A 15,844-nucleotide genomic window follows, 5' to 3' on the forward strand; every position below is an offset into this window, starting at 1 on the left:
GCAGCGAATCAAAGGGTCAGACATGGTCCCCAACAAACAGAACGTAGAGCAGAGATACAAAGGGTCAGAAATATTCCCCAACAAACAGAACGTAGAGCAGCGAATCAAAGGGTCAGACATGGTCCCCAACAAACAGAACGTAGAGCAGAGATACAAAGGATCAGAAATAGTCCCCAACAAACAGAACGTAGAGCAGCGAATCAAAGGGTCAGACATGGTCCCCAACAAACAGAACGTAGAGCAGAGATACAAAGGGTCAGAAATAGTCCCCAATAAACAGTAGAGCAGAGATACAAAGGGTCAGAAATAGCCCCAAACAAAAAGAACGCAGAGCAGAGATACAAAGGGCCAGAAATAGCCCCCCAAAAAACAGAACATAGAGCAGAGATACAAAGGGTCAGAAATAACCCCCAACAAACAGAACATAGAGCAGAGATACAAAGGATCAGGAATAGTCCCCAACAAACAGAACGTAGAGCAGAGATACAAAGGATCAGAAATAGTCCCCAACAAACAGATTGTATAGCAGAGATACAAAGGATCAGAAATAGTCTCCAACAAATAGATTGTATAGCAGAGATTCAAAGGGTCAGAAATAGTCCCCAACAAACAGAACGTAGAGCAGAGATACAAAGGGTTAGAAATAGTCCCTAAGAAACAGAACATAGAGCAGAGATACAAAGGATCAGGAATAGTCCCCAACAAACAGATCGTATAGCAGAGATACAAAGGGTCAGAAATAGTCTCCAACAAACAGATTGTATAGCAGAGATACAAAGGGTCAGAAATAGTCCCCAAAACACAGAACGTAGAGCAGAGATACAAAGGGTCAGAAATAGTCCCCAACAAACAGATCATATAGCAGAGATACAAAGGGTCAGAAATAGTCCCCAACAAACAGAACGTAGAGCAGAGATACAAAGGATCAGGAATAGTCCCCAACAAACAGAACGTAGAGCAGAGATACAAAGGGTCAGAAATTGTATCTCTACTCTATGTTCTGTTTCTTGGAGACTATTTCTGACCCTTTGTATCTCTGCTATATGATCTGTTTGTTAGGGACTATTTCTGATCCTTTGTATCTCTGCTCTATGTTCTGTTTCTTGGAGACTAAGGATCAGAAATAGTCCCTACCAAACAGATCATATAGCAGAGATACAAAGGGTCAGAAATAGTCTCCAACAAACAGAACGTAGAGCAGAGGGTCAGAAATAGTCTCAAAGGGTCAGAAATAGTCTCCAAGAAACAGAACATAGAGCAGAGATACAAAGGGTCAGAAATAGTCCCCAATAAACAGTAGAGCAGAGATACAAAGGGTCAGAAATAGCCCCAAACAAAAAGAACGCAGAGCAGAGATACAAAGGGCCAGAAATTGCCCCCCAAAAAACAGAACATAGAGCAGAGATACAAAGGGTCAGAAATAACCCCCAACAAACAGAACATAGAGCAGAGATACAAAGGATCAGGAATAGTCCCCAACAAACAGATCGTATAGCAGAGATACAAAGGGTCAGAAATAGTCTCAAACAAACAGAATGTATAGCAGAGATACAAAGGGTCAGAAATAGTCTCCAACAAACAGATCATATAGCAGAGATACAAAGCATCAGAAATATTCCCAACAAGCAGAACATAGAGCAGAGATACAAAGGGTCAGACATGGTCCCCAATAAACAGAATGTAGAGCAGAGATACAAAGGGTCAGAAATAGTCCCCGACAAACAGAATGTAGAGCAGAGATACAAAGGGTCAGAAATAGCCCCCAACAAACAGAATGTAGAGCAGTGATACAAAGGGTCAGAAATAGTCCCCAACAAACAGATTGTATAGCAGAGATACAAAGGGTCAGAAATAGTCTCAAACAAACAGAATGTATAGCAGATATACAAAGGGTCAGAAATAGTCTCCAACAAACAGATCATATAGCAGAGATACAAAGCATCAGAAATATTCCCAACAAGCAGAACATAGAGCAGAGATACAAAGGGTCAGACATGGTCCCCAATAAACAGAATGTAGAGCAGAGATACAAAGGGTCAGAAATAGCCCCCAACAAACAGAATGTAGAGCAGAGATACAAAGGGTCAGAAATAGCCCCCAACAAACAGAACGTAGAGCAGAGATACAAAGGGTCAGAAATAGCCCCCAACAAGCAGAACATAGAGCAAAGATACAAAGGATCAGACATGGTCCCTAATAAACAGATCGTAGAGCTGCTCGCAGATGAAACCACAGTGCTCAGTGGGGAATGTCATCATCTGTGTTTAGTCTCCCTGCTGGACTTTGTAGTTCTTTTCCCTGCCCCTTGTCCCTATCTTGTCCTGTTGTATGGGTTGGTGCTAGTGGATGAAACCACAGAGCTCAGATGTTGGTGGATACCCCAATCTGATACTTCAGTGCCCAACACCCTCCCCAATTCTGTGTGTCTATTCCCCCTGGCTGAGCTCTGTAGTTCTTTTCCCCGCCCCCTTTGTCCCACCCAAGTCCCGGTACCAGCAGGGTAGGTGCTGGTGTATTAAAGAAGCGCTCCGCAGGGGATGCCTCCCCAACCTTGTGTGAGTTTCCCTGAGCAGGGTATTGCTGGAGTTGCGCCCCTACTGGTCATGTTCCCCGATGTACAGCGCACAAGGTGGGTCAGAACCGACTTTCTGGGTCATGTTCCCCATGTACAGCGAACAAGGTGGGTCAGAACCGGGTTTCTGGGTCATTTTCCCCATGTATAGTGCACAAGGCGGGTCAGAACCGGCTTTCTGGGTCATGTTCCCTATGTACAGCAAACAAGGCAGGTCAGATCAGGCTTTCTGGGTCATGTTCCCCGGTGTATAGTGCACAAGGCGGGTCAGAACCGGCTTTCTGAGTCATTATCCCCATGTACAACGCACAAGGCGGGTCAGAACCAGCTTTCTGGGTCATGTTCCCTGTGTACAGCGCACAAGGTGGGTCAGAACCGGCTTTCTGGGTCATGTGCCCCGGTGTACAGCGCACAAGGAGGGTCAGAACCGACTTTCTGGGTCATGTTCCCCATGTACAGCGAACAAGGTGGGTCAGAACCGGGTTTCTGGGTCATTTTCCCCATGTATAGTGCACAAGGCGGGTCAGAACCGGCTTTCTGGGTCATGTTTCCTATGTACAGCGCACAAGGCAGGTCAGATCAGGCTTTCTGGGTCATGTTCCCCGGTGTATAGTGCACAAGGCGGGTCAGAACCGGCTATCTAGGTCATTTTCCCCATGTACAACGCACAAGGCGGGTCAGAACCAGCTTTCTGGGTCATGTTCCCTGTGTACAGCGCACAAGGTGGGTAAGATCAGGCTTTCTGGGTCATGTTCCCCGGTGTATAGTGCACAAGGCGGGTCAGAACCGGCTATCTAGGTCATTTTCCCCATGTACAACGCACAAGGCGGGTCAGAACCAGCTTTCTGGGTCATGTTCCCTGTGTACAGCGCACAAGGTGGGTAAGATCAGGCTTTCTGGGTCATGTTCCCCGGTGTACAGCGCACAAGGAGGGTCAGAACCAGCTTTCTATGTAATTTTCCCCGTGTACAGCGCACAAGGCGGGTCAGAACCGGCTTTCTGGGTCATGTTCCCCATGTACAGCGCACAAAGCGGGTCAGAACCGGCTTTCTGAGTCATGTTCCCCATGTACAGCGCACATGGTGGGTCAGAACCGGCTTTCTGAGTCATGTTCCCCATGTACAGCGCACAAGGCGGGTCAGAACCGGCTTTCTAGGTAATGTTCCCCGTGTACAGCGCACAAGGCAGGTCAGAACCAGCTTTCTGGGTCATGTTCCCCGTGTACAAGGCGGGTCAGAACCGGCTTTCTGAATCATGTTCCCCGTTTACAGCGCACAAGGCGGGTCAGAACTGGCTTTCTGGGTCATGTTCCCCATGTACAGCGCATAAGGCGGGTCAGAACCGGCTTTCTGGGTCATGTTCCCCGTGTACAGCGCACAAGGCGGGTCAGAACCAGCTTTCTGGGTCATGTTCCCCATGTAAAGCGCACAAGGCTGGTCAGAACCGGCTTTCTGGGTCATGTTCCCCGTGCACAGCGCATAAGGCGGGTCAGAACCGGCTTTCTGGGTCATGTTCCCCGTGTACAGCGCACAAGGCGGGTCAGAACCAGCTTTCTGGGTCATGTTCCCCATGTACAGCACACAAGGCGGGTCAGAACCGGCTTTCTGGGTCATGTTCCCCGTGTACAGCGCACAAGGCAAATCAGAACCGGCTTTCTGGGTCATGTTCCCCATGTACAGCGCACAAGGCGGGTCAGAACCGGCTTTCTGGGTCATGTTCCCCGTGTACAGCGCACAAGGCGGGTCAGAACCAGCTTTCTGGGTCATGTTCCCGGTGTACAGCACACAAGGCGGGTCAGAACCGGCTTTCTGGGTCATGTTCCCCATGTACAGCGCACAAGGCGGGTCAGAACCGGCTTTCTGGGTCATGTTCCCCGTGTACAGCGCACAAGGCCGGTCAGAACCGGCTTTCTGGGTCATGTTCCCCGTGTACAGCGCACAAGGCGGGTCAGAACCGGCTTTCTGGGTCATGTTCCCCATGTACAGCGCACAAGGCGGGTCAGAACCGGCTTTCTGGGTCATGTTCCCCATGTACAGCGCACAAGGCGGGTCAGAACCGGCTTTCTGGGTCATGTTCCCCCTGTACAGCGCACAAGGCGGATCAGAACCAGCTTTCTGGGTCATGTTCCCCGTGTACAGCGCACAAGGCAGGTCAGAACCGGCTTTCTGGGTCATGTTCCCCATGTACAGCGCACAAGGCAGGTCAGAACCGGCTTTCTGGGTCATGTTCCCCCTGTACAGCGCACAAGGCGGATCAGAACCAGCTTTCTGGGTCATGTTCCCCGTGTACAGCGCACAAGGCAGGTCAGAACCGGCTTTCTGGGTCATGTTCCCCCTGTACAGCGCACAAGGCGGGTCAGAACCGGCTTTCTGAGTCATGTTCCCCATGTACAGCACACAAGGCGGATCAGAACCGGCTTTAGAATGCTGGCTTCAGATTTCCATCTGGGAGTGAATTTTGCTGGGACTATAATAAGGATTATTGTTGTCTGCAGCCAATGGTTGTGTCCGGTCAGTGCGGTGCTCAGCAGTAGATGGGCACAGAGCTGTACTATTACCCCCCCCCCCCCCCCCAGCCAGGAATTCATCGTATTCAGAGCAGAGAGATGAAATTTCCTTATCCCCGGCCTCATCGCCACGTGATCCGCACACCCACACACCGGGCCCGTCCAGAGCAAACAATCCACCACAGCCAGGAGCCTAGCGCCTTATCTAGACTTCAAATACAGGGGCTGCTATACAGATCACCTCCAGAAAATGCCAGGTGCCTGGCTGTCTCTGGCTGCAACACATCCGGATTTACTGATCAGGAGGAATAATAATCTGAATATTCTTCCCAGAAGTTGTATCTAATACCGCCATAGCACAGAGCAGGGCCAATAGCCCCTCCTCTCAAACTGAGGGCTGCACATTAACCCCCCCCCCCCCCCCCAGACTGACATCTACAAAATGCCTCAGAAGGAAAGCCACATAACACCCCTTCCCTAGACTGAGGGCTACATAATCCCCCCTCCCAGACTGAGGACTACATAATCCCCCCTCCCAGACTGAGGGCTGCATAATCCCCCCTCCCAGACTGAGGGCTGCATAATCCCCCCTCCCAGACTGAGGGCTACATAATCCCCCCTCCCAGACTGAGGGCTACATAATCCCCCCTCCCAGACTGAGGGCTACATAATCCCCCCTCCCAGACTGAGGGCTACATAATCCCCCCTCCCAGACTGAGGGCTACATAATCCTCCCTCCCAGACTGAGGGCTGCATAATCCCCCCTCCCAGACTGAGGGCTGCATAATCCCCCCTCCCAGACTGAGGGCTGCATAATCCCCCCTCCCAGACTGGGGGCTGCATAATCCCCCCTCCCAGACTGGGGGCTGCATAATCCTCCCTTCCCTAGACTGAGGGCTGCATAATCCCCCCTCCCAGACTGGGGGCTGCATAATCCTCCCTTCCCTAGACTGAGGGCTGCATAATCCCCCCTCCTAGACTGAGGGCTGCATAATCCCCCCTCCCAGACTGAGGGCTACATAATCCTCCCTCCCAGACTGAGGGCTGCATAATCCCCCCTTCCAGACTGGGGGCTGCATAATCCTCCCTTCCCTAGACTAAGGGCTGCATAATCCCCCCTCCCAGACTGAGGGCTACATAATCCCCCCTCCCAGACTGAGGGCTACATAACCCCTCCTCCCAGACTGAGGGCTGCATAATCCTCCCTCCCAGACTGAGGGCTGCATAATCCCCCCTCCCAGACTGAGGGCTGCATAATCCTCCCTCCCAGACTGAGGGCTACATAATCCCCCCTCCCAGACTGAGGGCTACATAATCCCCCCTCCCAGACTGAGGGCTGCATAATCCCCCCTCCCAGACTGAGGGCTGCATAATCCTCCCTCCCAGACTGAGGGCTACATAATCCCCCCTCCCAGACTGAGGGCTACATAATCCCCCCTCCCAGACTGAGGGCTACATAATCCTCCCTCCCAGACTGAGGGCTACATAATCCTCCCTCCCAGACTGAGGGCTGCATAATCCTCCCTCCCAGACTGAGGGCTGCATAATCCCCACTCCCAGACTGAGGGCTGCATAATCCCCCCTCCCAGACTGAGGGCTACATAATCCCCCCTCCCAGACTGAGGGCTACATAATCCCCCCTCCCAGACTGAGGGCTACATAACACCCCTTCCCTAGACTGAGGGCTACATAATCCCCCCTCCCAGACTGAGGACTACATAATCCCCCCTCCCAGACTGAGGGCTGCATAATCCCCCCTCCCAGACTGAGGGCTGCATAATCCCCCCTCCCAGACTGAGGGCTGCATAATCCCCCCTCCCAGACTGAGGGCTACATAATCCCCCCTCCCAGACTGAGGGCTACATAATCCCCCCTCCCAGACTGAGGGCTACATAATCCTCCCTCCCAGACTGAGGGCTACATAATCCCCCCTCCCAGACTGAGGGCTACATAACCCCTCCTCCCAGACTGAGGGCTACATAACCCCTCCTCCCAGACTGAGGGCTGCATAATCCTCCCTCCCAGACTGAGGGCTGCATAATCCCCCCTCCCAGACTGAGGGCTGCATAATCCTCCCTCCCAGACTGAGGGCTACATAATCCCCTCCTCCCAGACTGAGGGCTACATAACCCCTCCTCCCAGACTGAGGGCTGCATAATCCCCCCTCCCAGACTGAGGGCTGCATAATCCCCCCTCCCAGACTGAGGGCTACATAATCCTCCCTCCCAGACTGAGGGCTGCATAATCCCCCCTCCCAGACTGAGGGCTACATAATCCCCCCTCCCAGACCGAGGGTCACATCATCCTCCTCCCCAATGCCCCCCCCCCCTCCCAGACCGGGGGGCTACATAAACCCACTTCCAGTGACCCCCATTGTTTTTGGGGAAATTTGTAGTTTCTGAGACTGTAGAGTGCATTGTACCCCCCCTCAAGTGACCCCCCCCCTTGTATTGGGGGATATTTGTGATTGTGGAATACATTGTACCCCCCCCCCCCACTTTCGGTGACCCCCCTTGTATTAGGAAATATTTGTGACTGCGGAGTGTGTTGTACCCCCCCTCCAGTGACCCTCCCCCTTGTATTGGGGGATATTTGTGATTGTGGAATACATTGTACCCCCCACCCCCACTTTCGGTGACCCCCCTTGTATTGGGAGATATTTGTGACTGCGAAGTCCGTTGTACCCCCCCTCCAGTAACCCCCCCTGTATTAGGAAATATTTGTGACTGCGGAGTGTGTTGTACCCCCCCCCTCCAGTAACCCCCCCCCTTACATTGGGGGATATTTGTGATTGTGGAGTGCGTTTTACCCCCCCCTCCAGTGACCCCCCTCTTGTATTGGGGGATATTTGTGACTGTGGAGTGCGTTGTACCCCCCCCCCTCCAGTGACCCCCCCCCCTGGTATTGGGGGATATTTGTGATTGTGGAGTGTGTTGTACACCACCCCCTCCAGTGACCCCCCCCCCCCTTGTATTGGGAGATATTTGGGATTGTGGAGTGCGTTGTACACCACCCCCTCCAGTAACCCCCCCTGTATTAGGAAATATTTGTGACTGCGGAGTGTGTTGTACCCCCCCCCTCCAGTAACCCCCCCCCTTACATTGGGGGATATTTGTGATTGTGGAGTGCGTTTTACCCCCCCCTCCAGTGACCCCCCTCTTGTATTGGGGGATATTTGTGACTGTGGAGTGCGTTGTACCCCCCCCCTCCAGTGACCCCCCCCCCTGGTATTGGGGGATATTTGTGATTGTGGAGTGTGTTGTACACCACCCCCTCCAGTGACCCCCCCCCCTTGTATTGGGAGATATTTGGGATTGTGGAGTGCGTTGTACCCCCCCCCCCTTGTATTGGGGGGTATTTGGGATTGTGGAGTGCGTTGTACACCCCCCCCCCCCCCCGGTTGTAGGTGAGCTCTTAGCGTTCCTATCCGGAGGCTCCGCGGCCCGGAGACGTCACTGTGCCAGAATCTCACATACATTCCACAACTTCAAACAAGGCCGCGTCTGTCACTCCGGGCTGACTGTGGACATTGGCTGGTGGCGGCTTCCCAGAGGCCTCCGTGTCTCCGGGATATTAATTGTCCTGTCGCTCGTTCATTTCACAGCCGTTTGAAATCTCACTTATGTTCTTAGCTGCAGGAAATCGCTGTAATGCGCAGATTTTCCCATCAAATCCAGATTGACGGGACCGACAAATTGTTTCCACAGGCAGAAATAACCCGACTACCAATACACGGGCCAAGCAGGAGGTCTATGGAGGCTTCGTATACCGGGGACCCCGCTGAGGGTACCGCAACACCTTACGGGGCCCCCCTCTCAGGGTACCGCAGCACCTTACAGGGCCCCCCTCTCAGGGTACCACAGCACCTTACGGGGCCCCCACTGAGGGTACCACAGCACCTTATGGGGCCCCTGCTGAGGGTACCGCAACACCTTATGGGTCCCCCGCTGAGGGTACCGCAACACCTTACGGGGCCCCCCTCTCAGGGTACCGCAGCACCTTACAGGGCCCCCCTCTCAGGGTACCGCAACACCTTACGGGGCCCCCCTCTCAGGGTACCGCAGCACCTTACGGGGCCCCCACTGAGGGTACCACAGCACCTTATGGGGCCCCTGCTGAGGGTACCGCAACACCTTATGGGTCCCCCGCTGAGGGTACCGCAACACCTTACGGGTCCCCCGCTGAGGGTACCGCAACACCTTACGGGGCCCCCCGCTGAGGGTACCGCAACACCTTACGGGGCCCCCCGCTGAGGGTACCGCAACACCTTACGGGGCCCCCGCTGAGGGTACCGCAACACCTTACGGGTCCCCCGCTGAGGGTACCGCAACACCTTACGGGTCCCCCGCTGAGGGTACCGCAACACCTTACGGGGCCCCCGCTGAGGGTACCGCAACACCTTACGGGGCCCCCGCTGAGGGTACCGCAACACCTTACGGGGCCCCCGCTGACGGTACCGCAACACCTTACGGGGCATCATCCCCTTCTATGCCCAGAAGCTGTAGAGGGATGACGCACGCGACCCGGAAGTGACGTCGGGGCCGGCGCAGAGCATCGTGGGACCAAAGAAGGCGGAAGAAGACGCCGAAGAGGATCTCGCTGGCTTCAAGCTGCCCACATCTGAGATGGCAGCGCTGGACAAGACGTTTTCAAGGTAAGTATTTGTCCTAACAGGTAAGTGCAACCCGGGACAGATCAGAGGCTAGCCATTGTGGAATGCACTAGCCCTGACTGTCCCGGGGGTATTAAAAAAAAAAAAAAAAAATCCAGGGTGGAACTCCGCTTTAAGGTTCCTAAGAGCACAGTGGCCTCCATAATCCTCAAATGGAAGACGTTTGGGACGACCAGAACCCTTCCTAGAGCTGGCCGTCCGGCCAAACTGAGCTGTCGGGGGAGAAGAGCCTTGGTGAGAGAGGTAAAGAAGAACCCAAAGATCACTGTGGCTGAGCTCCAGAGATGCAGTCAGGAGATGGGAGAAAGTTGTAGAAAGTCAACCATCACTGCAGCCCTCCACCAGTCGGGGCTTTATGGCAGAGTGGCCCGACGGAAGCCTCTCCTCAGTGTAAGACACATGAAAGCCCGCATGGAGTTTGCTAAAAAACACCTGAAGGACTCCAAGATGGTGAGAAATAAGATTCTCTGGTCTGATGAAACCAAAATAGAACTTAATAGGCCTTAATTCTAAGCGGTATGTGTGGAGAAAACCAGGCACTGCTCATCACCTGTCCAATACAGTCCCAACAGTGAAGCATGGTGGTGGCAGCATCATGCTGTGGGGGTGTTTTTCAGCTGCAGGGACAGGACGACTGGTTGCAATCGAGGGAAAGATGAATGCGGCCAAGTACAGGGATATCCGGGACAAAAACCTTCTCCAGAGTGCTCTGGACCTCAGACTGGGCCGAAGGTTTACCTTCCAACAAGACAATGACCCTAAGCACACAGCTAAAATAACGAAGGAGTGGCTTCACAACAACTCCGTGACTGTTCTTGAATGGCCCAGCCAGAGCCCTGACTTGTGTACATTCTATGTGTACATTCATGAGGAAGAAGAATGAACTTAAATGATTTTAGCAAATGGCTGCAATATAACAAAGAGTGAAAAATTTAAGGGGGTCTGAATACTTTCCGTACCCACTGTATATATATATATGCATGATTCTGTATTTCCGGGTGGGGGCACACGGCTTCTGCTGTGATTTGTCGGTGGGTGCCGGGCACTGGATGTCCTTCGGCACTCGCCGGTCATTGGAAAAACTCACAGAATGGAGCTCTGCTGTAAAGAAGGCACAGCTTTGTTCTGACAGGGGGAGGGGATGGATTTTGTGTTCCTGAAAAGCAGGGAATTAAATCCAGTACATCCCCTAATAGAAAGCCCCTCCCACAGTACACATAAACACTGGCTAGGCACTCATTCATCTTTTTGATCACCTTAGATGTGTATCCCCTTCCCAGCCAGTGTCATTAGTACAGTGACAGTGCATATTTTTTATCACTGATCACTGTATGAGTGTCACCGGTCCCCATAAAGTGTCAGATTGTCCGCCGCAATATTGCAGTTACTCTACAAGGATGCATTCTCACCTATTTTTTTTTACTAGTAGTAATGGCAGCGATCAGCGACTAAGGCCGCATTCACACCTCTGTGTTTTGAATTGCGGGAAGATTTGCTGCGATTTCAAAGCGGTGACGTGTGAATGACGAATCGCAGAATCCACATTTGAGAAGCCATTCATTTGAATGGCACCTGAAATCGCGGTGCGGTTCTGCAGCGATTGTCGCACACGATAAATCTCGCTGCAATTCGTGTGAAGCATGTCGCCCGGTTGCTGCTGAACTTTTAAGGGTGACACGCTTCCCGCGATGCGGATTGCAGCGACATTTATCGCGGCAGAATCGCACCACGATTTCAGGTGCCATTCACATGAATGGCTTCTCAAATGTGGATTCTGCGATTCGTCATTCACACGTCACCGCTTTGAAATCGCACAAATCTTTACCCGCGATTCAAGACGCTGCAGTGTGAACGCAGCTTTAGTCGCTGATCGCCGCCATTACTAGTATAAAAATAAATACAAAATTCCAGTATGCGTCCCATTTGTGGATGCGATAACTTTTGCGTAAACCAATCAAAATTCGCCTACTGGGATTTTTTGTTCACCAAAAACATGCAGCAGAATACAAATTGGCATCAATTGATGAAGAAATTTCACAGCGCTTCACTTTTCCCACATTTTATGTTACCGCCCTTTTCCAAAATGGAATCAATTCATTATTTCCTCCAAATTCTACAAACCCCTCCCCCATAATGACAACGTGAGAGAAGTTTGTTTGAAATCTTTGCAAATTTATTAAAAATAAAAATGAAAAATCCCATGTACATAAGTATTCACACCCTTTGCCATGTACATAAATATTCACACCCTTTGCCATGTACATAAATATTCACACCCTTTGCCATGTACATAAGTATTCACCCCCTTTGCCATGACACTCAGAATTGAGCTCAGATGCATTCTGTTTCCACTGATCATCCTTGAGATGTTTCTACAACTTGATTGGAGTCCACCTGTGGTAAATTCAGTTGATTGGACATGATTTGGAAAGGCACTCACCTGTCTATATAAGGTCCCACAGTTACCAGTGCATGTCAGAGCACAAACCAAGCCATGAAGTCCAAGGAATTGTCTGTAGACCTCGGAGACAGGATTGTATGGAGGCACAGATCGGGGGAAGGGTACAGAAACATTTCTGCAGCATTGAAGGTCCCAATGAGCACAGTGGCCTCCATCATCTGTAAATGGAAGAAGTTTGGAACCACCAGGACTCTTCCTAGAGCGGCCGCCCGGCCAAACTGAGCGATCGGGGGAGGGGGGCCTTAGTCAGGGAGGTGACCAAGAACCCGATGGTCACTCTGACAGAGCTCCAGCGTTTCTCTGTGGAGAGAGGAGAACCTTCCAGAAGAACAACCATCTCTGCAGCACTCCACCAATCAGGCCTGTATGGGTGGGGCCAGACGGAAGCCACTCCTCAGTAAAAGTCACATGACAGCCCGCCTGGAGTTTACCAAAAGGCACCTGAAGGACTCTCAGACCATGAGAAACAAAATTCTCTGCTCTGATGAAACAAAGATTGAACTCTTTGTCCTGAATGGCAAGCATCATGTCTGGAAGAAACCAGGCACCGCCCATCACCTGGCCAATACCATCCCTACTGTGAAGCATGGTGGTGGCAGCATCATGCTGTGAGGATGTTTTTCAGTGGCAGAAACTGGGAGACTAGTCAGGATGGAGGGAAAGATGAATGCAGCAATGTACAGAGACATCCTTGATGAAAACCTCCTCCAGAGCGCTCTGGACCTCAGACTGGGGCGAAGATTCATCTTCCAACAGGACAACGACCCTAAGCACACAGCCAAGATAACAAAGGAGTGGCTATGGGACAACTCTGTGAATGTCCTTGAGTGGCCCAGCCAGAGCCCAGACTTGAACCCGATTGGACATCTCTGGAGAGATCTGAAAATGGCTGAGCACCGACCCTCCCCCATCCAACCTGATGGAGCTTGAGAGGTCCTGCAAAGAAGAATGGGAGAAACTGCCCAAAAATAGGAGAGCCAAGCTTGTAGCATCATACTCAGAAATACTGGAGGCTGGAATTGGGGCCAAAGGAGCTTCACCAAAGTATTGAGCAAAGGGTGTGAATACTTATGTACATGGCAAAGGGTGTGAATACTTATGCACATGGGTTTATTTTTTGTCTTTTATTTTTAATAAATTTGCAAAGATTTCAAACAAACTTCTCTCACGTTGTCATTATGGGGGATTGTAGAATTTTGAGGGAAATAATGAGTTGAATTCATTTTGGAATAAGGCAGTGGAGTATCACAAAAAATTGACTGGTCATGAAGGGGGGGAGGGTAAATCTTCTGGAGGTCAAGGGGTTAAGGGAATTCCTTGGGGAACCCCAGAACTAGTTTCCCCATTGGAAGATTTCCCTTCTATTACTTTTCTGGGGACAACCCAAAATTTGGGAATTTTCTTTTACTTAACCACTTAAGCCCCGGAGGATTTGGCTGCTGAAAGACCAGGGGGTATTTTGCGATTCGGCACTGCGTGACTTTAACGGACAATTGCGCGGTCGTGCGACGCTGTACCTAAACAAATTCTACGTCCTTTTTTTCCCCACAAACAGAGCTTTCTTCTGGTGGTATTTGATCACCTGTGCGATTTTTTGATCGTGCGCTATAAACAAAAAAAGAGCGACAATTTTGCAAAAATAACAATATTTTTCACATTTTTTTATATGAAATTCCCCCCCAAAAAAATGTAAAAATCAAAATTTTTTAACATTTTCGGCCAATTTGTTTTCTGCTACCTATGTTTGGTAAAAAAAAAATCGCAAAAAGCGTATTTTGATTGGTTTGCGCAAAAGTTATCACGTTTACTAACAAAGGGAAAGATTTTTGTCGTTTTTGTTGTTTTTTTTTTAACGCGTAATGGCGGCGATCTGCGATTTTTTTTTTTTTTGCGGGACTGCGACATTGCGGCGGACAGATCGGACCCTTGACTGACATTTTTGACACTTTTGGGGGTACCAGTGACATTACTGCAGTAATCAGTGCTATACATATGCACTGATACTGTAAAAATGACACTGGCGGGGAAGGGGTTAACTTTATTTGAGAGGGAGGGGCTGTGTGTGTCCCTAGGGGCATGATTCTAACTGTGATTGGCTGTGGCTTGAGGTGTAGGAACAGTGATCAACGATCCTACATAGTAGAACCGTGTGATCATTGTTTCTACACCAGGGAGAATGACAGGCGGCTTGTTTACATTAGCCGCCTGACTTTCTCCCTCTCCCCCGACGATCGCTGAGTGACCGGCGGACATCGGGTGGGGGGTCCGTGACCGCGCGGGAGCGCGCCACCGGCGGCGCACGCTCGCTCCCCAGAGCCTCACAGGCTAGTGACGTACCGATACGTCACTCTGCCTGTGAGGGGCTGACCGCCGCAGTATATGTAATACTGCGGCGGTCGGCAAGTGGTCAACAGTTGTCACCCTCTCACCAAGCCTCTTGCTGATGGTCTTGTAGCCATTCCAGCCTTGTGCCGGTCTCCAATCTTCTCCCTGACCTCCTCTGACAGCTCTTTGGTCTTCCCATGATGGTGAGCTGTGATTGGAGGAAAGAGATTCTGTGGGCGGTGTCTTCTATACACATAACGAGTTGTCGTTAGGAGCTCCTTCTTACATTGACAGGACTAATCTGTGACCACATGAGCACCTATTGTAACCAGTCTATGGGAGGCAGAATTATTGTTGGTTGGTCGGGGATCAAATACTTATTTTACTCACTGAACTGCGACTCCATTTATAACATTTGTATCATGTGTTATTTCTGGATTTTGGTTGATATTCTGTCTCTATCATATAAAATACACCGATGATAAATATTATACACCCCCCATTTCTATGTAGGAGGGCAAACTGACACAATCTGCAGGGATCAAATCATTATTTCCCCCCCTGTATGTGTCATTTTTTTCAGCTCCACTTTAGATTGTGTCACCACATTTAAAGTGGAACCCCCCCCCCCCCCCAAAAAAAAAAAAAAAAACTCTGAAAAATATGAACTGGCACACTTTTTAATACAGAAGAGCCATCCTACTTACATTTTATTAGTAGGGGTGGTTGGGGGGTATTTGTGCTAGGATAGGGGATTTGGGGGGGGGGGGGTATTTGTGCTAGGATAGGGGATTTTGGGGGGGGGGTATTTGTGCTAGGATAGGGGATTTTGGGGGGGGGGGGTATTTGTGCTAGGATAGGGGATTTGGGGGGGGGGATTTTGGGGGGGGGGGTATTTGTGCTAGGATAGGGGATTTGGGGGGGGGGGGGTATTTGTGCTAGGATAGGGGATTTGGGGGGGGGTTTGTGCTAGGATAGGGGATTTTGGGGGGGGGTATTTGTGCTAGGATAGGGGATTTGGGGGGGGGTTTGTGCTAGGATAGGGGATTTTGGGGGGGGGGTATTTGTGCTAGGATAGGGGATTTGGGGGGGGGGTATTTGTGCTAGGATAGGGGATTTGGGGGGGGGTATTTGTGCTAGGATAGGGGATTTGGGGGGGGGTTTGTGCTAGGATAGGGGATTTTGGGGGGGGGGGGTATTTGTGCTAGGATAGGGGATTTGGGGGGGGGGGGTTTGTGCTAGGATAGGGGATTTTGGGGGGGGGGGTATTTGTGCTAGGATAGGGGATTTGGGGGGGGGGGGATTTGT

General features: G+C 51.1%; 1 protein-coding gene across 1 annotated transcript in view; it reads left to right on the plus strand.

The window, feature by feature from the left end:
- CEP112 (centrosomal protein 112) overlaps positions 1-15,844 on the plus strand; it is a 398,710-nt gene that overhangs the window by 320,426 nt on the left and 62,440 nt on the right. The window lies entirely within an intron of this gene.

This window comes from Pelophylax lessonae, assembly GCF_965119305.1.
Source record: "Pelophylax lessonae genome assembly, chromosome: 11".
In the NCBI taxonomy this organism is placed as follows: domain Eukaryota; kingdom Metazoa; phylum Chordata; class Amphibia; order Anura; family Ranidae; genus Pelophylax; species Pelophylax lessonae.